The sequence below is a fragment of the Oncorhynchus keta genome, chromosome 28 (assembly GCF_023373465.1).
Source record: "Oncorhynchus keta strain PuntledgeMale-10-30-2019 chromosome 28, Oket_V2, whole genome shotgun sequence".
In the NCBI taxonomy this organism is placed as follows: Eukaryota; Metazoa; Chordata; class Actinopteri; order Salmoniformes; family Salmonidae; genus Oncorhynchus; species Oncorhynchus keta.
Genome location: NC_068448.1, coordinates 30,774,918 through 30,802,543, shown reverse-complemented (window position 1 = coordinate 30,802,543; position 27,626 = coordinate 30,774,918). Strand labels below are relative to the sequence as shown.

Genomic DNA, 27,626 nt, shown 5'->3' with positions numbered 1-27,626 from the left:
TTTTTGATCCCATTCCTCTCAAAATAAATTGAAAAAGCTGTTGCACAGCAACTTACTGCCTTCCTGAAGACAAACAATGTATATGAAATGCTTCAGTCTGGTTTTAGACCCCATCATAGCACCGAGACTGCACTTGTGAAGGTGGTAAATTACCTTTTAATGGCATCAGACTGAGGCTCTGCATCTGTCCTCGTGCTCCTAGACCTTAGTGCTGCTTTTGATACCATCGATCACCACATTCTTTTGGAGAGATTGGAAACCCAAATTGGTCTACACAGACAAGTTCTGGCCTGGTTTAGATCTTATGTAACAGAAAGATACAGGTTGTCTCTGTGGATGGTTTGTCCTCTGACAAATCAACTGTAAATTTCGGTGTTCCTCAAGATTCCGTTTTAGGACCACTATTGATTTCACTATATATTTTACCTCTTGGGGATGTCGTTCAAAAACATAATGTTAACTTTCACTGCTATGTGGATGACACACAGCTGTACATTTCGATGAAACATGGTGAAGCCCCAAAATTGCCCTCGCTGGAAGTCTGTGTTTCAGACATAAGGAAGTGGATGGCTGCAAACGTTCTACTTTTAAACTCGGACAAAACAGAGATGCTTGTTCTAGGTCCCAAGAAACAGAGAGATCTTCTGTTGAATCTGACAATTAATCTTGATGGTTGTACAGTCGTCACAAAATAAAACTGTGAAGGACCTCGTCGTTACTTTATCTTTGTGGGCTATACTCGGCCTTGTCTCAGGATGGTAAGTTGGTGGTTGAAGATATCCCGCAAGTGGTGTGGGGGCTGTGCTTTGGCAAAGTGGGTGGGATTATATCCTGCCTGTTTGGCCCTGTCCGGGGGTATCACCGGATGGGGCCACAGTGTCTCCTGACCCCTCCTGTCTCAGCCTCCAGTATTTATGCTGCAGTAGTTTATGTGTCGGGGGGCTAGGGTTAGTCTGTTATATCTGGAGTATTTCTCCTGTCTTATCCAGTGTCCTGTGTGAATTTAACCAATTCAGCTATTTATTGTGTTGTTTTGCGCTGATTGTTACCTATGACCGAAAAGAGCTTCTGGACATTAGAACAGCCATCACTCGATTTTGATGAAGATTTCTACTGTAATGAGTCGGTGGCGCAGGACATAGTGCTCATCCCGGACTTGGCCCAAATCCCGAGACTCGGAAGAGACAGAGACGGCGCAAGACAGAGGCCCTATCCTATCCTAGACTATCCTATAAACTGAAGAACTGTAATATCCTATGTTTCTCTGAGTAGTGGCTGAACAAGGACATGGATAATATACAGTGGGGAGAACAAATATTTGATAACCTGTAAAATTGGCAGTGTTTCCTACTTACAAAGCATGTAGAGGTCTGTAATTTTTTTATCATAGGAACACTTCAACTGTGAGAGACGGAATCTGAAACAAAAATCCAGAAAATCACATTGTATGATTTTTAAGTAATTAATTTGCATTTTATTGCATGACATATGTATTTGATCACCTACCAACCAGTAAGAATTCTGTCTCTCACAGACCTGTTAGTTTTTCTTTAAGAAACCCTCCTGTTCTCCATTCATTACCTGTATTAACTGCACCTGTTTGAACTCATTACCTGTATTAAAGACACCTGTTCACACACTCAATCAAACAGACTCCAACCTCTCCACAATGGCCAAGATCAGACAGCTGTGTAAGGACATCAGGGATAAAATTGTAGACCTGCACAAGGCTGGGATGGGCTACAGGACAATAGGCAAGCAGCTTGGTGAGAAGGCAACAACTGACAACAAAATGGAAGAAGTTCAAGATGACGGTCAATCACCCTCGGTCTGGGGCTCCATGCAAGATCTCACCTCGTGGGGCATCAATGATCATGAGTAAGGTGAGGTATCAGCCCAGAACTACATGGCAGGACCTGGTCAATGATCTGAAGAGAGCTGGGACCACAGTCTCAAAGAAAACCATTAGTAACACACTACGCTGTCATGGATTAAAATCCTGCAGCGCACGCAAGGTCCCCCTGCTCAAGCCAGCGCATGTCCAGGCCTGTCTGAAGTTTGCCAATGACCATCTGGATGATCCAGAGGAGGAATGGGAGAAGATGAAGAGGATGCTAAGCTACAGGACTGTTTTGCTAGCACAGACAGGAAGGAATATGTTCCAGGAATCATCCAATGCATTGCGGAGTTTAACATTTCAGTCACCGGCTTCATTAATAAGTGTATTGATGACGTCGTCTCCACAGTGACTATACATACAGTACCTACTCATTGAAGGGGTTTTCTTTAATTTATACTATTATTTTACATTGTAGAATAATAGTGAAGACATCAAAAGTATGAAATAACACATATTGAATTGTGTAGTAACCAAAAAATTATTAAATAAATCAGAATATATTTTATATTTTTGATTCCTCAAAGTAGCCACCCTTTGCCTTGATGACAGCTTTGCAGGCTGTAGTGGAGCGGGCCGAGGGCTTCAAGTTCCTCGGAGTCCACATCACTAAAGATCTATCATGGTCCACACACACCAACACAGTTGTGAAGGGGGCATGACAATGCCTCTTCCCCATCAGGAGGCTGAAAAGATTTCAAACGAGCCCTCAGAACCTCAAAAAGATATACAGCTGCATCATTGAGAGAATCTTGACTGGCTGCATCAACTGCTTGGCATCTGACCAAGGGGGTAGTGCGTAAGGCCCAGTACATCACTGGGGCCAAAATCTCTGCCATCCAGGACCTCTATACCAGGCGGTGTCAGAGGAAGGCTCTAAAAATTGTTAGACTCCAGCCACCAGTCAAAGGCTGTTCTCTGTGATACTGCATGGGAAGCAGTATCGATGCAACAAGTCTGGAACCAACAGAACGCTGAACAGTTTCTACCCCCAAGCCATAAGACTGCTAAATAGTTAGTTAAATAGTTAACAAAATAGCTACCCAGACTCTCTGCATTGACCCTTTTTGCACTAACTTTTTTTTAGACTCATCACATAAGCGGCTGCTACTGTTGTCTAGTCACTTAGTCCTAGTTGTATGTACAGATCTTCCTCAATTACCTTTTACCCCTGCACAGCGACTTGGTAATGGTACCCTGTGTATTTTGCCAAGTTATCGTTGCTTGTTGTGTATTTATTATTGCTTTTATTATTATGTGTTATTACTTTTCTATTATTTATCTATTTTCTTTCTCTCTGCTTTGTTGGGAAGAGCCCATAAGTAAGCATATCATTGTTAGTTTCCAGGTTGTTTACGAAGCATGTGATGAATAATACAATTTTAAAAGTATTTATTGCCACTGTGGAAAATACACAAACTCCACACAGGGAGAATTTGTTATTCCTCCCTTGGTAAAATAAAACAATACGGGGAACACCAATGGTGAAGAAAGTAATAAAAAAAAGCCTCCATTTGATCATATTAAAATAGAACTGGTCCTCAATGGGTGTTTTCATGTTCTAACAAAGGCAATAATGCATTCACAAGATCTTATCATCCCCCTCCTCTTCCTCCATCTACTTATCTTGCAGACTGATTCACCATCTTGTTTCGTCTCAAAATATTATAGCAATATCAGTTTTAGGAACAACTAATGCTTGCCTTTTTTTACGGTATGCTAGTCCAGGTGTAAAACAGTCTTTAACCTTTCCAACTCTAGAGGGGAATTTCCCCAACTATTGAATCATATCATATGCATATCATATGCATATATCATATTCTCCCTGCTAATATCTGCTCCATCGTGCTTATGAATCAGTGCCTACACCCCATTATGGTTCCAATGATTTTAGTGTGCAGAACTCCAATGTTAAATAATGGATGACACAATGCAGGCAGTTGTAATATATTTGTATGGCTTTTAGCCTTGCCCTACATGGTACCTCTGTTTTAAAAGACAATTCAACCCAAATTCAACCCAACCCAACCCAGTGCACTCTTTGATAAAAAGGGTTCCAAAAGGGTTCTTTGGCTGTCCCCATAGGAGAACCCTTTTTGGTTCCAGGTAAAACACTTGGGTTCCATGTAGAACGCTCTGTGTAAAGGGTTCTACATGGAACTCAAAAATGTCCGACCTGGAACCAAAAAGGCTTCTCCTATGGGAACAGCCGAAGAAACCTTCTAGGTTCTAGATAGCACCTTTTTTTATCTTAAAATGTATGGTTGTAACATACAACTTTTTAATGGAACTTTATTTAAAGGCTGAAATGTGAGGTTTTATTCTCTAACCTTTAATATTTCATATGAGAATTTCTACCATCTAACCCAGAGCATGTAGTCTGTAAAGCAGGCTAACTCTTTTTCAAATTGTTAGGGGTTTGAAATAAATATTGAGGAACTGGTAAAAGATACTCAATTGAAATCTAATGACAAAGAAAAAGCCTCCAGAAGACTTTTGATGGACTGATATTGCGGATAACTAAATATCCCTTTATTCAAAGACATTATTGTGTCTCCTCCTGCAAGATTATTGTTGTGTGGTAGGTTTTCCTTGAGAATTCTGTTCTTGCCTGCCGCCCTCCTATCCTCTCCAGCAGACGGTGTTCCTGCCTGCCGCCCTCCTATCCTCTCCAGCAGACGGTGTTCCTGCCTGCCTCTCTCCTATCCTCTCCAGCAGACGGTGTTCCTGCCTGCCGCCCTCCTATCCTCTCTAGCAGACGGTGTTCCTGCCTGCCTCTCTCCTATCCTCTCCAGCAGACGGTGTTCCTGCCTGCTGCCCTCCTATCCTCTCCAGCAGACGGTGTTCCTGCCTGCCGCCCTCCTATCCTCTCTAGCAGACGGTGTTCCTGCCTGCCTCTCTCCTATCCTCTCTAGCAGACGGTGTTCCTGCCTGCCGCCCTCCTATCCTCTCTAGCAGACGGTGTTCCTGCCTGCCGCCCTCCTATCCTCTCTAGCAGACGGTGTTCCTGCCTGCCGCCCTCCTATCCTCTCTAGCAGACGGTGTTCCTGCCTGCCGCCCTCCTATCCTCTCCAGCAGACGGTGTTCCTGCCTGCCGCCCTCCTATCCTCTCCAGCAGACGGTGTTCCTGCCTGCCGCTCTCCTATCCTCTCCAGCAGACGGTGTTCCTGCCTGCCGCCCTCCTATCCTCTCCAGCAGACGGTGTTCCTGCCTGCCGCCCTCCTATCCTCTCCAGCAGACGGTGTTCCTGCCTGCCGCCCTCCTATCCTCTCCAGCAGACGGTGTTCCTGCCTGCCGCCCTCCTATCCTCTCCAGCAGACGGTGTTCCTGCCTGCCGCCCTCCTATCCTCTCCAGCAGACGGTGTTCCTGCCTGCCGCCCTCCTATCCTCTCCAACAGATGGTGTTCCTGCCTGCCGCCCTCCTATCCTCTCTAGCAGACGGTGTTCCTGCCTGCCTCTCTCCTATCCTCTCCAGCAGACGGTGTTCCTGCCTGCCGCCCTCCTATCCTCTCCAACAGATGGTGTTCCTGCCTGCCTCTCTCCTATCCTCTCCAGCAGACGGTGTTCCTGCCTGCCGCCCTCCTATCCTCTCCAGCAGACGGTGTTCCTGCCTGCCTCTCTCCTATCCTCTCCAGCAGACGGTGTTCCTGCCTGCCGCCCTCCTATCCTCTCCAGCAGACGGTGTTCCTGCCTGCCGCCCTCCTATCCTCTCCAGCAGACGGTATTCCTGCCTGCCGCCCTCCTATCCTCTCCAGCAGACGGTGTTCCTGCCTGCCGCCCTCCTATCCTCTCTAGCAGACGGTGTTCCTGCCTGCCGCTCTCCTATCCTCTCCAGCAGACGGTGTTCCTGCCTGCCGCCCTCCTATCCTCTCCAACAGATGGTGTTCCTGCCTGCCGCCCTCCTATCCTCTCCAGCAGACGGTGTTCCTGCCTGCCTCTCTCCTATCCTCTCCAGCAGACGGTGTTCCTGCCTGCCGCTCTCCTATCCTCTCCAGCAGACGGAGTTCCTGCCTGCCGCCCTCCTATCCTCTCCAACAGATGGTGTTCCTGCCTGCCGCCCTCCTATCCTCTCCAGCAGACGGTGTTCCTGCCTGTCGCCCTCCTATCCTCTCCAGCAGACGGTGTTCCTGCCTGCCGCCCTCCTATCCTCTCCAGCAGATGGTGTTCCTGCCTGCCGCCCTCCTATCCTCTCCAGCAGACGGTGTTCCTGCCTGTCGCCCTCCTATCCTCTCCAGCAGACGGTGTTCCTGCCTGCCGCCCTCCTATCCTCTCCAGCAGACGGTGTTCCTGCCTGCCGCCCTCCTATCCTCTCCAGCAGACAGTGTTCCTGCCTGCCGCCCTCCTATCCTCTCCAGCAGACGGTGTTCCTGCCTGCCGCCCTCCTATCCTCTCCAGCAGATGGTGTTCCTGCCTGCCGCCCTCCTATCCTCTCTAGCAGACGGTGTTCCTGCCTGCCGCCCTCCTATCCTCTCCAGCAGACTGTGTACCTGCATGCCACCCTACCCTCCTCTCCAGGCCTCCTGTTCTCACTCTGCTCTGTTTATCCTCGGCTTGTCGATAGAAGACAGCCAAACAGCAGGATGCAAATAAACATTGAAGTCATTATCTGAGTGTGGTATTGAGACAGAAAGCCATACCATAGTCTAGAGATGGGAGCAACAAGGGGCAGGGTAGAGAGAGCGAGACAGAGAGAGAGATAGAGAGAGAGTACTGAAGGTGAAAAGGAAAGAGGAGAGAGATGGACACCAGGCAAAATTGGAAGGTGCAGTGATAATAAGGGTTACAGACAAAGGTTGGCAAAAATAAGAAAAGAGCTTTGAGTGCTGGCTTGTCAGGGTGCCAAAAGTGTATGAGTGGATAAGGTGGGGTAAGGACAAATATGAGGGAAAAGAAGTGGAAGGACATGAGAGGTCAAGGAAACAAGTGGAGTATGGGGAAACGGGCTGACGATCAAGAGGGTACTCCAGTGAATTAGCTGATAGGAGCAAGGCCTTGAGATAGAACATAAAACCTGTACACAACCCCAGAGTGTCTGGCTGGCTGGCTGTGACCATAGAAAAGGGCTCAGATGGAATGTTGTGGCTCACTCATCCACTTTTGACGTAATAAATGGTGTCGGAAGAAATTGCAGCCGTTTTACAGGCGCCTAACCAATTGTGCTATTATGTGTTTTTTTTTGCGTAAATTGTAATTGTAATTTCTATCAGCTTTGTTAATGTGCAACCATAGGAAAAAAACTCTAGACAACCTTTACACCAAACACAGTGACGCATACAAAGCTCTCCCTCGCCCCCAATTTGGCAAATCTGACCATAATTCCATTCCCCTGATTCCTGCTTACAAGCAAAAACTAAAGCAGGAAGCACCAGTGACTCGGTCCACAATAAAGAAGTGGTTAGATGACGCAGATGCTAAACTACAGGACTGTTTTGCTAGCACAGATATGTTCCGGGATTCCTCCAATGGCATTGAGGAGTACACCACATCAGTCACTGGCTTCATCAATAAGTGCATCGATGACGTCATCCCCACAGTGACTGTACGTACATACCCCAAACAGAAACAATGGATTACATAAAACATCCGCACTGAGCTAAAGGGTAGAGCTGCCGCCTTCAAGGAGCGGGACTCTAACCCGGATGCTTAAAATAAATCCCGCTATGCCCTCAGACGAACCATCAAACAGGCAAAGCATCAATACAGGACTAAGATTGAATCGTCCTACACCGGCTCGTGATGCTCGTTGGATGTGGCAGGGCCTGAAAACTATTACAGACTACAAAGGGAAGCGCAGCCGCGAGCTGCCCAGTGACACGAGCCTACCAGACTAGCTAAATCACTTCTTTGCTTGCATCAGCTGTTCTGGACAACTGTGTGATCACGCTCTCCATAGCTGACGTGAGTAAGACCTTTAAACAGCTCAACATTCACAAGGCCGCTGGGCCAGATGGATTACCAGGACAGATGCTCTGGGCTTGTGCTGACCAACTGGCAAGTGTCTTCGCTGACATTTTCAACACGTCCCTTATTGAGTCTGTAATACCAACATGTTTCAAGCAGACCACCATAGTCCCTGTGCCCAAGAACACTAAGGTAACCTGCCTTAATGACTACAGACCCATAGCACTCATGTCCATAGCCATGAAGTGCTTTGAAGGGCTGCTCAAGGCTCAAATTAACACCCTTATGCCAGAAACCCTAGACCCACTACAATTTGCGTACCACTCAAACGGATCCACAGATGATGCAATCTCTATTGCACTCCACACTGCCCTTTCCTACCTGGACAAAAGGTACACCTATGTGAGAATGCTATTCATTGACTACAGCTCAGCGTTCAACACCATAGTGCCCTCAAAGCTCATCACTAAGCTAAGGACCCGGGGACTAAACACCTCCCTCTGCAACTGGAACCTGGACTATCTGACGTGCCGCCCCCAGGTGGTAAGGGTAGTTAACAACACATCTGCCACGCTGATCCTCAACACTGGAGCCCCTCAGGGGTGCGTGCTCAGTCCCCTCCTGTACTCCCTATTTACTCATGACTACGTGGCCATGCACGACTCCAACACAATCATTACATTTGTAGACGACACAACAGTCAGATCACCTGATCACCGACAACGACGAGACAGCCTATAGGGATGAGGTCAGAGACCTGGCAGCGTGGTGCCTTGAGGGGCTCTGACGCCTCTGAGCTGCCGGAGTCTCCCGCCTGTCCGGCACTGCCGGAGCCCCTCAGCCCAGAGGCGCCAGAGCCCCTCAGCCCAGAGGCGTCAGAGCCCCTCAGCCCAGAGGCGTCAGAGCCCCTCAGCTCAGAGGCGTCAGAGCCCCTCAAGGGCTTGTAAGTAAGAAAGTAAGGTCTACTACACCTGTTGTATTCGGCACACGTGAAAAAATAAACTTTGATTTGATTTGTAAGCAGGAAGTACATTTTACATGCCCCCTCTGCTATTTAGAGGAGTCAGTGTGCCATGGGATCTGAATGTCCTGGATGTACACAATGTAGACAATGTGTACATTAATTACTCATAGCGGTTTAAGCGAATATTCTGATGTGGATTACAGAAAGTCATTAGGCAAGAATAAGAAAAACAATGACTTATCTTTGCACGGCACTTAAAGCATTCTCTATAAAAAATGGAAAACAAGGCAAATCCCCAAATAATGTTCAAGATTGGCACCATTTAATTACTTCTAATTAGATGTAGCTAATCTTCCATTTTCATTTTGAGTTTGGGATGAACTGGCCCTTTAAGAAATAACCCTATGAAGAGATATTCTGTTAATTATAGGTAAATTAAACCTGATGGACCAGAGACTCTGGGTTCGAGCCCAGGCTCTGTCGCAGCCGGCCGCGACCGGGAGGTCCATGTGGCGACGCACAATTGGCCTAGCGTCATCCGGGTTAGGGAGGGTTTGGTCGGTAGGGATATCCTTATCTCGTCGCGCACTAGCGACTCCAGTGGCAGGCCAGCGCAGTGCATGCTGACCAGGTCGCTAGGGGCACGGTGTTTCCTCCGACACATTGGTGCGGCTGGCTTCCGGGTTGGATGCTCGCTGTGTTAAGAAGCAGTGCGGCTTGGTTGGGTTGTGTTTCGGAGGACGCTTGACTCTCGACTTCATCTCTGCCGAGCCCGTACAGGAGTTGTAGCGATGAGACAAGATGGTAACTACTAAAAACAATTGGATACTACGAAATTGGGGTGAAAACAGGGGTAAAAAAATAAATAATAATAAATTAAACCTGATGGACTTGATACTAAACAGAGGTCAGTAGGCTATATTGTAAAAACAATGAACATCACAATCAGAATCACAGAAAGATTGTCTGCGAGTGGCCCATCAAGGAAGATGTCAAAGAGAGAATACAGAGAGGATCCTTGGCTGGTTTTGGAGAGCCAGATTGAGCAGATATGCGTCCATTTGTGATGACTAAGGCAGAGAAAGGCATTAGATCATTATCAACAGTATCTAATCTAAACTGATTTAAGAAGGAGAGGAGGAAGGGCAATTCAACTCAACTCACTGCAAATAGTGACCACACTTGGACTGCTGCTAGTCTTTGTCAACCTTTGTGGTTGTTTGTTTTAGACTAAATATTTTAGCTAATGCTCATTTCCTGGTTTTCTACAATCTATTTAAAAATAGACAGATGATATTGTTCTATCCACAGTTTAAGTACCCTTGATTTTTGAAAGTTGCTCATTTATCTGTTGCTATTTTTTGCTCACATTTCTCTAGCTTTATGGCCTAAATATGGTAGTTGCCTAATATCTGTTTGTACTGTACAGTATATGCAATGAACAAGACATTTCGTACACAAAAGTAATTTTTCTTAAGATGAATGATCACGGTTGGCCCATTCAATTTACTTAGGCTTAGCTGCTGGTGCAGTGAAATCCAATTATCATAACCTCAACCAACAATATACTGTGCAATTTATCTCCTTAAAAAACACTATGTTAATTCTCTCCTCTGGGTGGCCAATCGGTTCTGCCCTGTGCCCTACAGTAGCTCAATCTTAAGGGGTAATGATATTAATGTAAGATTCTGTACATGTTTAAACATACATTTGGCCTCTGGTTATGTATGAACTGTCTGAGTGCAGGACTTGGCTGGTTACTGGGAATGGGAGGTAAATATTACCCCAGAGAAGAGGTTTCTCTGCAGCATCTGGTTTCTCTAAGAGTAGAATAAAAATGCTATACTACTAGAAGCTACATTGAAATATGCATCTCCCTACAGCTTGGGGCACGGGGAGAAATAAAGAACACAATAAAAAACAGAGGTTCACTCTATCTCCCCTCCCTCGCATTACTCCACCATGCAATCTAATACCGAGCCTATAACTTAAATTCAATCCAGTGTACCTCAACAAAGCATGTGCACGATACAAAAGGCAACAGTGACAGATCCACAATGAATTGCAATGAACACATCACTGTACAGGAATGCACGTCTGCTATACACTTTGAATGGGAGCTTATTTTTTTGGTCTAAATATAGCCACGTCCATGCAGAGTGGGTTAATGCAATGAACACAAGGATCACCATCAAATGGGGGGACATTGCAAATAATGTCTGTGGCATTTGTAAATCTACTACAGAAAAATACCTCTTAAAGATACCTCTCAGGCAGATATCTGGAGAGCGTATTGAGTCCCCCCGTTAACATTCTAGTAATGCTAAAGAATTTAAGAATGACTCGTTCAAAGTAAGTCCGCATTATAACCATTATACTGTCATTTTACGCATGATCAACTACTAACACAATTAAAACACAATTCTATAGGCCGACTATAGGTTCTGGAAAAAGCCTGTATTATATCAGACGACCAGAATAACATACTGTAGACATTATTCTGTCATTGTCACCCAGAACAAGATTTTCCAGTCTTCTGTGAGGGAATTGCATTTAAATCAAGTCTCCCTAACAGCAGATTGCTCAAGTAAAACTAAAAATGACCAACCATAACTCTTATCATCAGGTATTATGCTTATACGTTACTGTAAAAATGATGTTAATGTACATACAATGATTATGCCATGTAGTAATGATTCAACAGACAGTTACTCAATTCCAAAGGACCTCAGTTTCAGACTATAGAAACAGATCACATTCACAATATAGCTTCTGTACATGATTTCTTTAATTTTGCTAACATCTACAGTTGAAGTCGGAGGTTTACATACACTTAGGTTGGAGTCTTTAAAACTCGTTTTTCAACCACTCCACAAATTTCTTGTTAACAAACTATAGTTTTGGCAAGTCGGTTAGGACATCTACTTTGTGCATGACACAAGTATTTTTTCCAACAATTGTTTACAGACAGATTATTTCACTTAAAATTCACTGTATCAGAATTCCAGTGGGAATTGAAGTTTACATATACTAACTTGACTGTGGCTTTAAACAGCTTGGAAAATTCTAGAAAATTATGTCACAGCTTTAGAAGCTTCTGATAGTCTAATTGACCTCATTTGAGTCAATTGGAGGTGTACCTGTGGAAGTATTTCAAGGCCTTCCTTCAAACTCAGTGCTTCTTTGCCTGACATCATGGGAAAATCAAAATAAATCAGCCAAGACCTCAGAAAAATAATTCTAGACCTCCACAAGTCTGGTTCATCCTTGGGAGCAATTTCCAAATGCCTGAAGGTACCATATTCATCTATACAAACAATAGTACGCAAGTATAAACACGATGGGACCACACAGCCGTCATACTGCTCAGGAAGGAGACGCGTTGTGTCTCCTAGAGGTGAAAGTACTTTGGTGTGAAAAGTGCAAATCAATCCCAAAACAACAGCAAAGGACCTTGTGAAGATGCTGGAGGAAACGGGTACAAACGTATCTATATCCACAGTAAAACAAGTCCTACATTGACATAACCTGAAAGGCCGCTCAGCAAGGAAGAAGCCACTGCTCCAAAAACACCATAAAAAAAGCCAGGCTGCGGTTTGCAACTGCACATGGGGACAAAGATCGCACTTTGTGGAGAAATGTCCTCTGGTCTGATGAAACAAAAATAGAACTGTTTGGCCACAATGACCATCGTTATGTTTGGAGGAAAAAGGTGGAGGCTTGTAAGCCGAAGAGCACCATCCCAACCGTGAAGCACGGGGTGGCAGCATCATGTCGTGGGGGTGCTTTGCTGCAGGAGGGACTGGTGCACTTCACAAAATAGATGGCATCATGAGGCAGGACAATTATGTGGATATATTGAAGCAACATCTCAAGACATCAGTCATGAAGTTAAAACTTGGTCGCAAATGGGTCTTCCAAATGGACAATGACCCCAAGCATACTTCCAACGATGTGGCAAAATGGCTTAAGGACAACAAAGTCAAGGTATTGGAGTGGCCATCACAAAGCCCTGACCTCAATCCTATAGAAAATGTGTGGGCAGAACTGAAAAAGCGTGTGTGAGCAAGGAGGCCTACAAACCTGACTCAGTTACACCAGCTCTGTCAGGAGGAATGGGCCAAAATTCACCCAACGTATTGTGGGAAGCTTGTGGAAGGCTACCCGAAATGTTTGACCCAAATTAAACAATTTAAAGGCAATGCTACCAAATACTAACTGAGTGTATGTAAACTTCTGACTCACTGGGAATGTGATGAAAGAAATAAAAGGTTGAATGAATCATTCTCTTTACTATTATTCTGACATTTCACATTCTTAAAATAAAGTGGTGATCCTAACTGACCAAAGACAGGTGATTTTACTAGGATTAAATGTCAGGAATTGTGAAAAACTGAGTTTAAATGTATTTGGCTAAGGTGTATGTAAACTTCCAACATCAACTGTATGTCATTTTTTTGTACTTTTCAGTAGCACATACAGTCGATAAAATAACCTAACAATGCAAGCATAGCTTCTCCCCTTCCAACAATTCATCAAAACAGTGTAATATTCTGCAATTACTTATTGATGAGAAGCATATAAAAGTTGCAGGAGGAAGGATTGGTATTTCGTGTTCCTCTGCTAGTCCCTGATATTTAATTGTTTACACCACCTGCCTTCCCCTTCCTTCAACAATCCTGTAGCATGCAGCTAAAATAGAGCAGCATCCTCATACACACCCTAGTGAGACATGAAGTAGCGAGACATGAGAACCCTGTGCAATGAAGCTGCTTGTGGATCGTTACTCAACATGTTCACTCCATTCTGCTTCACCGACTTAAATATATATATTTTTTTTATTACAGTATAAACATCAACTTCGTTCACATGTTTAATGGCTTTGACGTGCTCATCTAGGTGGTCTAAAACTTTCAAATGAAGGAGTAATAAAATGGTAGTGGTGTGAAGCAGTTTAACCGTATAGGGGTACGAAACCTAAGGATTGTTGGTAGGGCAGGTATGTGCATTGATTTATCAACCAGTACAATTGGAGGCCCTGGGACTGCTTTTGATGCGTGTCCTGGGAAACATGAGCTCTCTCAAAAGCAGCAGAGCCTCCAAAATAATGTTTTTAACATAAATTAGTATCTACCTGAATGAGACTAGATACAGTGAATGAGACTAGATACAGTGAATGAGACTAGATACAGTGAATGAGACTAGACACAGTGAATGAGACTAGATACAGTGAATGAGACTAGACACAGTGAATGGGACTAGATACAGTGAATGAGACTAGATACAGTGCCAGGGTATTAAGAAGTAAGTCTTTCTAGTCATGTTGTACCACTATTTCCCCCCTAACCTCTCAGTATGCTCTACCAGTCTCAGTGAAACCACTGCCCTGCCCAGCCTCAGTGCTGGGCCCAGCCCAGCCAAGCCTGGCAGGATGGGTGTAATGGCAGCAAGCGGAGGTTCATCCCAGCGATCTTCTGTGATTATTGTTAGAAGTGACTGTTGACATACATTGAGTATACAAAACATTAGGAACACCTTCCTAATATTGAGTTGCACCCCCATTTGACCTCAGAACAGCCTCAATTCGTTGGGGCATGGACTACAAGGTGTTGAAAGTGTTCCACAGGCATGCTGGCCCATCTTGACTCCAATGCTTCCCACAGTTGTGTAAAGTTGGCTGGATGTCCTTTGGGTGGTGACCATTCTTGATACACACAGGAAACTCTTGACTGTGAAAAACCCAGCAGCGTTGCAGTTCTTGACATAAACCAGCGTGCCTGGCACCTACTACCATACCCTTTCAATCTTTTGTCTTGCCCATTCACCTTCTGAATGGCACTCATACACAATCCATGTCTCAATTGTCTCAAGGCTTAAAAGTCCTTCTTTAACATGTCGCCTCCCCTTCATCTATACTGATTGAATTGGATTTAACAGGTGACATCAATAAGGGATCATAGCTTTCACCTGGATTCACTTGGTCAGTCTGTCGTGGAAAGAGCAGGTGTTCTTAATGTTTTGTACACTCAGTGTAAATCCCAAACTTACTAACTGTGCATAAAAGGTGGTAATTGGAGAGGCTGTGCTGAGAATGAATGTAAGGCATCAACACTCACAATAGAGTCATTTGAACACTGCAAATAACATCATTTAAGGAGTAACCTAAAATGCAATTGACATTTTGCCTCCACTGTACATGTTCAATGACTCATTTTCCAAACAAACCAGCCACATTTAGTCCCACAGAGTGTGTTTGTTGCCCAGAAATAAAGATCACCTGGGCAACAAACAAATCTTGTACAGTAAGTTACATGATTTGATGTACAAGACTACAATAGGCATCTTAAACTACTTTATCTAAGGATTAAAGCAAGTTGAGCTTCTGTACAGAGATATAAATAATTGCTACTCAAATACAGTTGCACTGGTTATTAGTTAGTTAATAAGCATACACAATTGTGGAAATTGCAGATTTTTCTTTAAAATGACAAACACATATAGCATACATTAAAGCTTCATAAGCACTACATAAATGCTTCACACATCTATTAGCATATGTTATACTCAATAAAGGGTGTATAAACACACATAGTATGTTATGTCACATTTGGCAATTCACCCAACTGTGGGAATGGTTGTCACCCTTTATACTGTACACTATTTATAGAGGATGGCATAGGCTTATAGATGATTTGTGAAGCCTTTATGTATGCTATATAAAGCCTTTATAAGTTGTGCTTATTTTAAAGTGGGACCGAAAAGGGACTTAAAGGCACGGCAAAATTGAGATTTACGCAAAAAGAAGACATCTGGGAGATTATGAAGAAATGATCAGAAGATAGATAGGAGTTACAGAATACACAAGATCAAGCACACACAATTTGAAAGTCATATGTCATTGACAAGCTACAGTATAAGTGATTTATTGATGACTAGAGCTGTAAACACATCAGATGGCTTTCACAACATGTGAACAATATCAGAAAAAAAGGGGATTGATAGACTTAACAACCAAAATGGGCAGATGTTTTTGAAAGGGGGGGGGGGGTTCAGATGTTTTCAGAAGAAGGGCCTAGCTTCAGGAGGAAGTTGGCTCCACCATTGGGGTACCAGGACAGAGAAGAATTTGGACTGGGCTGAGTGGGGGAGGGAGGCCAAGATACCTTAGGAGGCAAAACGGAGTGCTCGGGTTGGGTGTAGGGTTTGAGCATAGCCTGAACGTAGGGAGGGGCAGTTCCTCTTGCTGTTCTGTAGGTAAGCACCATGGTCTTGCAGTGGATGCAAGCTTTGATTGGAAGCCAGTGGAGTGTGTGGAGGAGCGGAGTGACATGAACACCAGGCAGGCTGCAGCGTTTTGGATAAGTTGCAGGGGTTTGATTTCACCGCGAGATGCAGTAGTCCAGACAGGAGAGGACAAGTGCCTGGCTTAGGATATGCACCGCTTCCTGTGTGAGGTAGAGTCGTACTCAACGGATGTTTGCAGAGAACGACAGGGTGTTGTCCATGGTCACGCCAAGGTTCTTTGCCCCCTGGGATGGTGAGGTCTTTGAGCGGGTAGGCCTTCCCCGGGAGGAAGAGCAGTTCCGTCTTGTTGAGCTTGAGCTTGAGATGGTGGGCCGACATCCAAGTTGAGATATCTGCCAGGCACGCAGAGATGCGTGCTGCCACCTGGGTGTCAGAAGGGGGGAAGGAGAAAAGTAGTTGAGTGTCATCCGCATAGCAATGATCGGAGAGACCATGTGAGGATACGGAGCAGAGTGACTTGGTGTATAGAGAGAAGAGGGGAGTGCCTAGAACTGAGCCCTGTGGGACACCAGTAGTGGGAGTATGTAGTGCAGACACAGATCCTCTCCATGTCACCAGGTAGGGGCGGCCTGCCAGGTAGGATGCAATCCAAGAGTGTGCATAGCCTGAGACGCCCAGCCCTGAGAGGGCGGAGAGGAGGATCTGATGGTTCACGGTGTTGAAGGTAGTGGATAGATCAAGAAGGATAAGAACAGTGGATAGAGAGTCAGCTTTGGCAGTCCGGAGAGCCTCAGATGTCTTCCACTTTTTTTCAAAGTGGTTGACAAAGTTGTCATCAGAGAGGGAGGAGGAAGGAGGAGGGTTGGAGAATTAAAGAGGGAGTAGAAGGTGGAAAATACCAAAATACCAGTGCTGTAGGCTACCTCACCTGTGAGAGTCAGATGGAGAAACACAGGAAGTAATCAGCACCTACGTCACAATGTTGTCCTTTTCTGCACTACACTGTTGTATGCAAGTAAGTGTGTCAAAGAGGATGCCTACTGTAACTGTTGAGAGATATGTCATAACATTCTCTGTTTCCTGTTTGGTTTGCGTGTAGAGAATTGTAAACAGTGTCTCAGACAGAGTCTGTTTGGTTAAATCAACATTGACCAATAGCTGCAACGTGGGTTGGCAGTATCAGGCATGGTTTAAGGATTGCCAATGTCTTCATCTTATTGACATGAGCAGCAGTGGAAAATAGAGAGGATGATATATGGTGGATTCAAATCAAATCAAATCCAATTGTATTTGTCACATACACATGGTTAGCAGATGTTAATGCGAGTGTAGCGAAATGCTTGTGCTTCTAGTTCCGACAATGCAGTGATAACCAACAAGTAATCTAGCTAACAATTCCAAAACGACTGTCTTATACACAGTGTAAGGGGATAAGGAATATGTACATAAGGATATATGAATGAGTGATGGTACAGAGCAGCATACAGTAGATGGTATTGAGTACAGTATATACATATGAGATGAGTGTGTAGACAAAGTAAACAAAGTGGCATAGTTAAAGTGGCTAGTGATACATGTATTACATAAGGATGCAGTCGATGATGTAGAGTACAGTATATACGTATGCATATGAGATGAATAATGTAGGGTATGTAACATTATATAAGGTAGTATTGTTTAAAGTTGATCTTGGAAGAAATGTAAAAACATCATCCAATGTGCATATTTCAACTGCCAATTGAGTTACAACTTGACATATGCCACTGTACTGGCTGCTACACATACTCTTCAATGTCCAGGTCATGGCATAAGTGTTGTATCTGTGTATGGTACTGTTGTAAATAGATGTGTACTTGCTTACATGTACTTGTTCTCTGTGTAAGTGGATATGTGAGTCTGTGACTGAATGGGAGTGCATGCTGAGTGATGCAGAGCTGATCGATTTTCTTCCAGCATATTTGAGAGGAAGGCATCTTCTCGTTAATGTGTTTACTGACTCTGTGGAAAAGGCGGGGGCAGGACAGGGAGGGAAACTTGCTCAGGCTATCAGGAACATATTTTGGGCAGTACAAAATCTGTTTAAAATGTGTTAACTTTTCACTGTCATCATAAGGAAAGGTTTTAAAGCTTTAAAATATAAACATTTTATCAAAACTTTGTCTCAAAGGTTAATATTGAGAACCTTATAGTTAAGTACAAGGTACTTACTATGTAAATACCTAGTCACAACATACACTACTGTTAAAAAATTTGAAGACACTTAGAAATGTCCTTGTTTTGAAAGAAAAGCATATTTTTTGTCCATTAAAATAACAAACTTGATCAGAAATACAGTATGGACATTGTTAATCTATTAAATGACTATTGTACATGGAAACGGCTGATTTTCTATGGAATATTGTCAAACTAGACACTCTAATGTACTTATCCTCTTGCTCAGTTGTGCACCGGGGCCTCCCACTCCTCTTTCTATTCTGGTTATAGAGCTAGTTTGCACTGTTCTGTGAAGGGTGTATTACACAGCACTGTATGAGATCTTCAATTTCTTGGAAATTTCTCAGATGGAATAGCCTTCATTTCTCAGAACAAGAATAGACACGAGTTTCAGAAGAAAGGTATTTGTTTCTGTCCATTTTGTGCCTGTAATCAAACCCGCAAATGCTGATGCTCCAGATACTCAACTTGTCTAAGGAAGGCCAGTTTTATTGCTTCTTTAATCAGCACAACAGGTTTCAGCTATACATACTGTAATTGCAAAAGGGTTTTCTAATGATCAATAAGCATTTTAAAATGATAAACTTGGATTAGCTAACACAACGTGCCTTTGGAACACAGGAGTGATGGTTGCTGCTAATGGGCCTCTGTACACCTATGTAGATATTCCATTAACAATCAGCTGTTGTCATGCCCTGACCATACAGAGCCTTTGTTTCTCTATGGTGTAGTAGGTCAGGGCGTGACTAGGGGGTATTCTAGTTTATAATTTCTATGTTGGTGTTTTGTATGATTCCCAATTAGAGGCAGCTGGTAATCATTGTCTCTAATTGGGGATCATATTTAAGTAGCTATTTTTCCCACCTGCGTTTGTGGGATATTGTTTTGTGTTTGTGCATGTGCACCACGTAGTCACTTTTAGTTGTTCGTTTATTGATATATTTTGTTTTGTTTAAGTTTCTCTTTGAATTAAATACAGTGGGGCAAAAAAGTATTTAGTCAGCCACCAATTGTGCAAGTTCTCCCACTTAAAAAGATAAGAGAGGCCTATAATTTTCATCATAGGTACACTATGACAGACAAAATGAGAAAAAAAATCCAGAAAATCACATTGTAGGATTTTTAATGAATTTATTTGCAAATTATGGTGGAAAATAAGTATTTGGTCACCTACAAACAAGCAATATTTCTGGCTCTCACAGACCTGTAACTTCTTCTTTAAGAGGCTCCTCTGTCCTCCACTCGTTACCTGTATTAATGGCACCTGTTTGAACTTGTTATCAGTATAAAAGACACCTGTCCACAACCTCAAACAGTCACACTCCAAACTCCACTATAGCAAAGGGTCTGAATGGTTATGTAAATAAGGTATTTCTGTTTTTCATTTTAAATCAATTTGCAAACATTTCTAAACCTGTTTTCTCTTTGTTATTATGGGGGATTGTGTGTAGATTGATGAGGAACATTTTTTATTCAATCAATTTTAGAATAAGGCTGTAATGTAAAAACAAAATGTGGAAATAGTGAAGGGGTCTGAATACTGTAAGTAGAAACACATGTGTAGTCATGTACAATCATGTAATCATACAAGCTAGCACAACAAGTAAAGTGCATTCATTTCTATGTGGAAACCTACCTGGATAAAGAAAATTAATTTGAATGGACGGATAATGTGATCATAGATATATTAACTCTGGTAAAATAAACTCAATAACAACATGTAAATGTTCACACCATGATAGTCAATATACTGTATGTACTCACAAATGATGTCTCTTTAAAGGCTATAAAGAGAAGGATTGCTTTGGATTGTGGCAGACTTGTACAATCATGGGTAACATTCAAAAGTAGATAGCCTAGTGCAGTGGTTCCCAAACTTTTTATAGTCCCGTACCCCTTCAAACATTCAACCTCCAGCTGCGTACCACCTCAAGCACCAGAGTCAGCGCACTCTCAAATGTTGTTTTTTGCTATCATTGTAAGCTTGTCACACACTATACAATACATTTATTAAACATACGAATGAGTGAGTTTGTCACAAGCCGGCTCGTGGGAAGTGACAAAGAGCTCTTACAGGACCAGGGCACAAATAATAATATAATAATAATCAATCATTATGCTCTTTATTTAACACATCTTGACTGCCAAAATCCATCTGATGTCACATAGCTGTCCAGTACACGAAACATATCCTTTCCTGTTGTCCTGGTTTCCAGTGGTTTGCAGAAGCGGATGTCTTCCTTAATTGACCGGACATATACCAGGAGCTGTGTGCCAGGCCCGCCACGTCTGTTGACTCATCCAGCAGTAACAGACATATACCAGGAGCTGTGTGCCAGGCCCGCCACGTCTGTTGACTCATCCAGCTGTAACAGACATATACCAGGAGCTGTGTGCCAGGCCCGCCACGTCTGTTGACTCATCCAGCTGTAACAGACATATACCAGGAGCTGTGTGCCAGGCCCGCCACGTCTGTTGACTCATCCAGCTGTAACAGACATATACCAGGAGCTGTATGCCAGGTCCGCCACGTCTGTTGACTCATCCAGCTGTAACAGACATATACCAGGAGCTGTGTTCCAGGCCCGACACATCTGTTGACTCATCCAGCTGTAACAGACATATACCAGGAGCTGTGTTCCAGGCCCGACACATCTGTTGACTCATCCAGCTGTAACAGACATATACCAGGAGCTGTGTGCCAGGCCCGCCACGTCTGTTGACTCATCCAGCTGTAACAGACATATACCAGGAGCTGTGTGCCAGGCCCGCCACGTCTGTTGACTCATCCAGCTGTAACAGACATATACCAGGAGCTGTGTTCCAGGCCCGCCACGTCTGTTGACTCATCCAGCTGTAACAGACATATACCAGGAGCTGTGTGCCAGGCCCGCCACGTCTGTTGACTCATCCAGCTGTAACAGACATATACCAGGAGCTGTGTGCCAGGCCCGCCACGTCTGTTGACTCATCCAGCTGTAACAGACATATACCAGGAGCTGTGTTCCAGGCCCGCCACGTCTGTTGACTCATCCAGCTGTAACAGACATATACCAGGAGCTGTGTGCCAGGCCCGCCACGTCTGTTGACTCATCCAGCTGTAACAGACATATACCAGGAGCTGTGTGCCAGGCCCGCCACGTCTGTTGACTCATCCAGCTGTAACAGACATATACCAGGAGCTGTGTTCCAGGCCCGACACGTCTGTTGACTCATCCAGCTGTAACAGACATATACCAGGAGCTGTGTGCCAGGCCCGCCACGTCTGTTGACTCATCCAGCTGTAACAGACATATACCAGGAGCTGTGTTCCAGGCCCGCCACGTCTGTTGACTCATCCAGCTGTAACAGACATATACCAGGAGCTGTGTGCCAGGCCCGCCATGTCTGTTGACTCATCCAGCTGTAACAGACATATACCAGGAGCTGTGTTCCAGGCCCGCCACGTCTGTTGACTCATCCAGCTGTAACAGACATATACCAGGAGCTGTGTGCCAGGCCCGCCACGTCTGTTGACTCATCCAGCTGTAACAGACATATACCAGGAGCTGTGTGCCAGGCCCGCCACGTCTGTTGACTCATCCAGCTGTAACAGACATATACCAGGAGCTGTGTGCCAGGCCCGCCACGTCTGTTGACTCATCCAGCTGTAACAGACATATACCAGGAGCTGTGTGCCAGGCCCGCCACGTCTGTTGACTCATCCAGCTGTAACAGACATATACCAGGAGCTGTGTGCCAGGCCCACCACGTCTGTTGACTCATCCAGCTGTAACAGACATATACCAGGAGCTGTGTGCCAGGCCCGCCACGTCTGTTGACTCATCCAGCTGTAACAGACATATACCAGGAGCTGTGTGCCAGGCCCGCCACGTCTGTTGACTCATCCAGCTGTAACAGACATATACCAGGAGCTGTGTGCCAGGCCCGCCACGTCTGTTGACTCATCCAGCTGTAACAGACATATACCAGGAGCTGTGTGCCAGGCCCGCCACGTCTGTTGACTCATCCAGCTGTAACAGACATATACCAGGAGCTGTGTGCCAGGCCCGCCACGTCTGTTGACTCATCCAGCTGTAACAGACATATACCAGGAGCTGTATGCCAGGTCCGCCACGTCTGTTGACTCATCCAGCTGTAACAGACATATACCAGGAGCTGTGTGCCAGGCCCGCCACGTCTGTTGACTCATCCAGCTGTAACAGACATATACCAGGAGCTGTGTGCCAGGCCCGCCACGTCTGTTGACTCATCCAGCTGTAACAGACATATACCAGGAGCTGTGTGCCAGGCCCGCCATGTCTGTTGACTCATCCAGCTGTAACAGACATATACCAGGAGCTGTGTCCCAGGCCCGCCACGTCTGTTGACTCATCCAGCTGTAACGCATTGAATTCCCTGGCTTGTATGAGAAGCAGTAATTGTTTCAATACATCTCCTGCCAATGCACTGATGCATCGTGAAACAGTTTTGTTTGATTGAAAGCATTGTCTGTATAGTTTTTTGGGCCTTTTCCTCCAGCATTTCCGAGCCATATCCGCGGCAGCAGAAAGAATGAAGTCCTCCACAAAAGTATGAGGCTTGCCTGTCCTAGCCACTCGGTGGCTCGCCATATAAGACGCTTCTAGCACCTTCTTATTAATGGTATCTGTTGCTTTTATACATGTCTTACTACTCAAAAATCGTAATTCTCTGGGAAAAAAAGTCATGTGTCTTATTATTCAAATTGCCATGTTTTGTTTCTAAATGTCTGCGCAGGAGTAAAGGTTTCATATAATTGTGAGATAGTACTTTTGCACATATAACACACTGTGGCTGAGGAAAGGCACTACTCCCAATATAAGTGAACCCCAAATCAATGTAGTTCTCATCATCTTTACGCCTCATCGATGTCCGTTGTTCGGTGCTTTCCCGGGGAAGGGGGCAGTAGCTCTTCGGCTGCATCAGATTCACAACTGTCAGTGTCCATGCTAGCTGGGCTAACAACAAACGTAGAATTACCGATGCTTGCATTGGATGTGCTCGTGGATGCAGAACAACTTGTTTCATCGACAGGTGCAGGTGTAGTACTGCTGGTAGTAGCAGTACTACCAGTAGAGCTGGTATGTGTCTCTATGGTTGCGGGTCTTACTTTTTTAACCATTTATCATTTTTTGAGGAAACGGAATGAGCAGCAGCTACGTTTGGCTACATACGGACCGTTAGTGGAATTTTTGCGAGAGAGTAACGGTTAATGTGATTGGATGTTAATTATTTGACTAGGCTACCTGTATTTGACATTGTGTTGTTATTTCGCTGAACACTAGATGGTTTCATTTTATTTTTGGCAGTGAAACGAGGCTACTCAGGCGAGAAGAAAACCTCACCATATGTATAGCCCCGTTGGAAAATATAAATGGACTGTTAGAAAATGTGAAGACATTTTTATTTGTCTTCTAAAATATATATATTTTTATATTTTAAAAAAATGGTGACTCACATTTTTATTTGGCATACCCCCAATGGCATTGCGTGTACCCCAGTTTGAAAATACCTGGTCTAGTGTATTGCTACTGTAGCAACACTAACTAGTCATTTCTGGGTCAAGTAATTTTCTAAATTTGTCATAGTTGAAAAGTGTCGATCACATAACTTGTAGTAATCATGGCCGAATACCGACCAGGAACGCAGGGCACGTGCCCAGGCCCTGATCTTCAGGGGACCCCTATTGATTTTTTTTAGTAATTCTCACTCACATATCAATGGGTAGAATTGTAGGAAATAAGCTTTAACGGTCCAATGCACCTGTTTTATCTCAATATCAAATAATTAATGGTAACAATTAAGTACCTTACTTTGATTGTTTTTAATTAAAATTGTCAAAAAGAAACAAATAGCTTTTTAGCAAAGAGCAATTTCTCAAAGAAGAATTTTGGTAGGACTGTCTGGGAGTGGTCTGAGTGGGGAGGAGTAAACTGAAAAATTGCTGTTATTGGCAGAGAGGTTCGGAACTCTCTTTCTTATTGGTCTATTAACTAACTAATTTACCGCATGGTGATGTCACTATGGAAGGCCAAAACTTGATCTCACCAAAACAAGCTGAAATTTCAGAAGGTCTTTTCTAACAGCTGTTACGCCTAAAGGGCATTATCATAATTTTCACAATTTCACATTATTATTCCAACCTCAGTGTGGAAATATCTATAAAACACAAGAAAATCTACTAAAAACTGCAACATTTTCTCTACTCTCCATGTCAAAATGTGCAGAATTGCAGGAAATTAACTTTAAAACAATAAATATTCTCTCCACTGTCAAGAGGGGGGCCACTAAAATGTTTTGCTGCGACGTGGTGGGGGGCGCCCCAAACAAATCACGCCCCAAAAGGTTAGAATCCTGACTATGAAAGACTGCTTTTAAATTGTTAGTTTGACCTGCTGGCCGCAATGAATTCTACAGCAGGATTAATGCACGCTTCTCCGGCTCAGTGGCTCCAGAGACATGCTCTGACCACCACCTGTCTATCATGTGCGCACAGAAAAAAGATCACGCTGCAGGCAGCATAGAAAAGGAAAAGACATGTTTAGAACTGATAAATGATTGCATGGTGCAAGAATGAATGCAATCAATTCATTATTGAATGTTATCGACGGACACAGCTTTGTAGAACCAAAACGTACACAGCCTGTCTCTGCTCAACACTCGACCAAAAACGAATCCAGAGAACAAATCGTTTGGGTGGCTGCTGCAGTTAGCAAACGATACCCTATTGGGCAAATCTCCCTCGCGCCAGTCAAGCAATTGCATTACGCCAAGAGTCATTCAACGTGGTAGGGATAAAAACACAGCAAACAGAGGACATAGAAAGCACAGTATGTGGGTATGTGCGGGTGTATTGTGATGGAAGGTTGGGTGTGTGTTTTGTGTTTGGAAAAGTGAGTGATAAAGGAAAATGGCTGCAAATGCCAGAGCTCATGTGTGTCTATGAGCAGGGGTTGTGACAGAGAGAGCTTTCCATTTTGTGCAAATAAAATACATTCTAAATATAGTTGATTTATCCTATCATGATGGAACGGTCCCCAACCCTATACCCTAGAAACCCACCTGAACGACTCATACACGAAGTAGAAGTCCTTCTCTGTTTTATAGGCCTACTGCAAGTAGTCTATATGCAGCCAAGACAGAAGGATAAATGTGGTCAGAGATCCACTAGAGCAGCACCGCCCCCTCAAGATTCTGAGCCTGCCTGGCAGGGTTTGGTCCTACAAAGCCAAAGCCCCCTGATGGGAGAGCATAATATACAAGGAAATTCTCAAAGCTGCTAATGAGAACCTTGACGACCTTGTACCTAGCCGGTGGTGATTCCGGTGGGGTGCCCCCACCCAGGTAGTGGCAGTGCTGGCAACACTAGCTGCAGTAACCAATGGGGAGGGGTCACACTCGGACAATCAGAGAGGGGGAAAATTATTGTGGCTCTGGTGGCACAAAATAATCAAAGGTCTCACTGCACAGAGATGCTTGGGAGAATGGTCACAACAGGGGACCAGCGTTTGTATGTTTCAGGGGAAGGGGGTGTATCGGAGCTCCACCAGCTAAGACTTGACATTGGTTAATCAAATCTCCCCATTCTTGCTCAATGTTGCATGCCTTCCCTAACAGTTGTATATGCATTCTCACATCAAGTCTTCTCTTGAGTTGGGCTCGGGGATGGAACAACTGTTGAACATCTGAGCTTGTGGTTATTTGTGGAGGAAGTGTGGGGAGTGTGTATGAATGTGTGTGTGTGTGTGTATGTATGTATCCCACATCTGTTGCTATGGGGTAATGATGTTAGGGACAATATAGGATGAATGATAATAAAAAAAAATGTAATGGCAATCCTGGTTATAGGTAACAATCCTGGTTATAGGTAACAATCCTGGTTATAGGTAACAATCCTGGTTATATGTAACAATCCTGGTTAGAGGTAACAATCCTGATTATAGATAACAATCCTGGTTATAGATAACAATCCTGGTTAGAGGTAACAATCCTGATTATAGATAACAATCCTGGTTATATGTAACAATCCTGATTATAGATAACAATCCTGGTTAGAGGTAACAATCCTGATTATAGATAACAATCCTGGTTATATGTAACAATCCTGATTATAGATAACAATCCTGGTTAGAGGTAACAATCCTGATTATAGATAACAATCATGGTTAGAGGTAACAATCCTGGTTATAGATAACAATCCTGGTTAGAGGTAACAATCCTGATTATAGATAACAATCCTGGTTAGAGGTAACAATCCTGGTTAGAGGTAACAATCCTGATTATAGATAACAATCCTGGTTATATGTAACAATCCTGATTATAGATAACAATCCTGGTTAGAGGTAACAATCCTGATTATAGATAACAATCCTGGTTAGAGGTAACAATCCTGGTTATAGATAACAATCCTGGTTAGAGGTAACAATCCTGATTATAGGTAACAATCCTGGTTAGAGGTAACAATCCTGATTATAGATAACAATCCTGGTTAGAGGTAACAATCCTGGTTAGAGGTAACAATCCTGATTATAGATAACAATCCTGATTATAGATAACAATCCTGATTATAGATAACAATCCTGGTTAGAGGTAACAATCCTGATTATAGATAACAATCCTGGTTATATGTAACAATCCTGATTATAGATAACAATCCTGGTTAGAGGTAACAATCCTGATTATAGGTAACAATCCTGATTATAGATAACAATCCTGGTTATATGTAACAATCCTGATTATAGATAACAATCCTGGTTAGAGGTAACAATCCTGATTATAGATAACAATCCTGGTTAGAGGTAACAATCCTGGTTAGAGGTAACAATCCTGGTTAGCGGTAACAATCCTGGTTAGAGGTAACAATCCTGGTTAGAGGTAACAATCCTGGTTAGCGGTAACAATCCTGGTTAGAGGTAACAATCCTGGTTAGAGGTAACAATCCTTCGCTTGAACTGCCTACATTATTACACATATTATTAGTTAATTCTGGAAATAAAGACATGCAAGATTTTTTATATACAGTATATATCTTTTAAATAACTGTATATAATACAATTGAGTTGAGGGAAAGGCTTTTGGCGGATGATCTGCTTCTGTTCTGTGAGTGGCACTGTGTGCTCTTTATGAAGAATGGGTCCCGGTCTCTCGGGGGCCCTAGGATCCGGGGGGACGGGGGTGGTCTGTCGGTTACTGGGACGACAACCCAACTTCGGATGGGGGTAGGTTTTAGTGGGTGGAATAGTGGAGAACAATTAGAGGTTTACTTAGTAGCCATGCAAATATCATGGTACAGCGATATGGACACTCAATCATTATGGTACTTTTAAATGGTAAGTTTACAAACATATATTATGATAAATAGAATAGAGACTTGTATCTCATTAT

The 27,626-nt window shown here is 43.8% G+C and overlaps 1 protein-coding gene across 1 annotated transcript in view; it reads right to left on the bottom strand.

Moving 5' to 3' along the window:
• The window catches only part of LOC118360414 (potassium voltage-gated channel subfamily D member 1-like), a 64,574-nt gene that overhangs the window by 19,577 nt on the left and 17,371 nt on the right, over nucleotides 1–27,626 (bottom strand). The window lies entirely within an intron of this gene.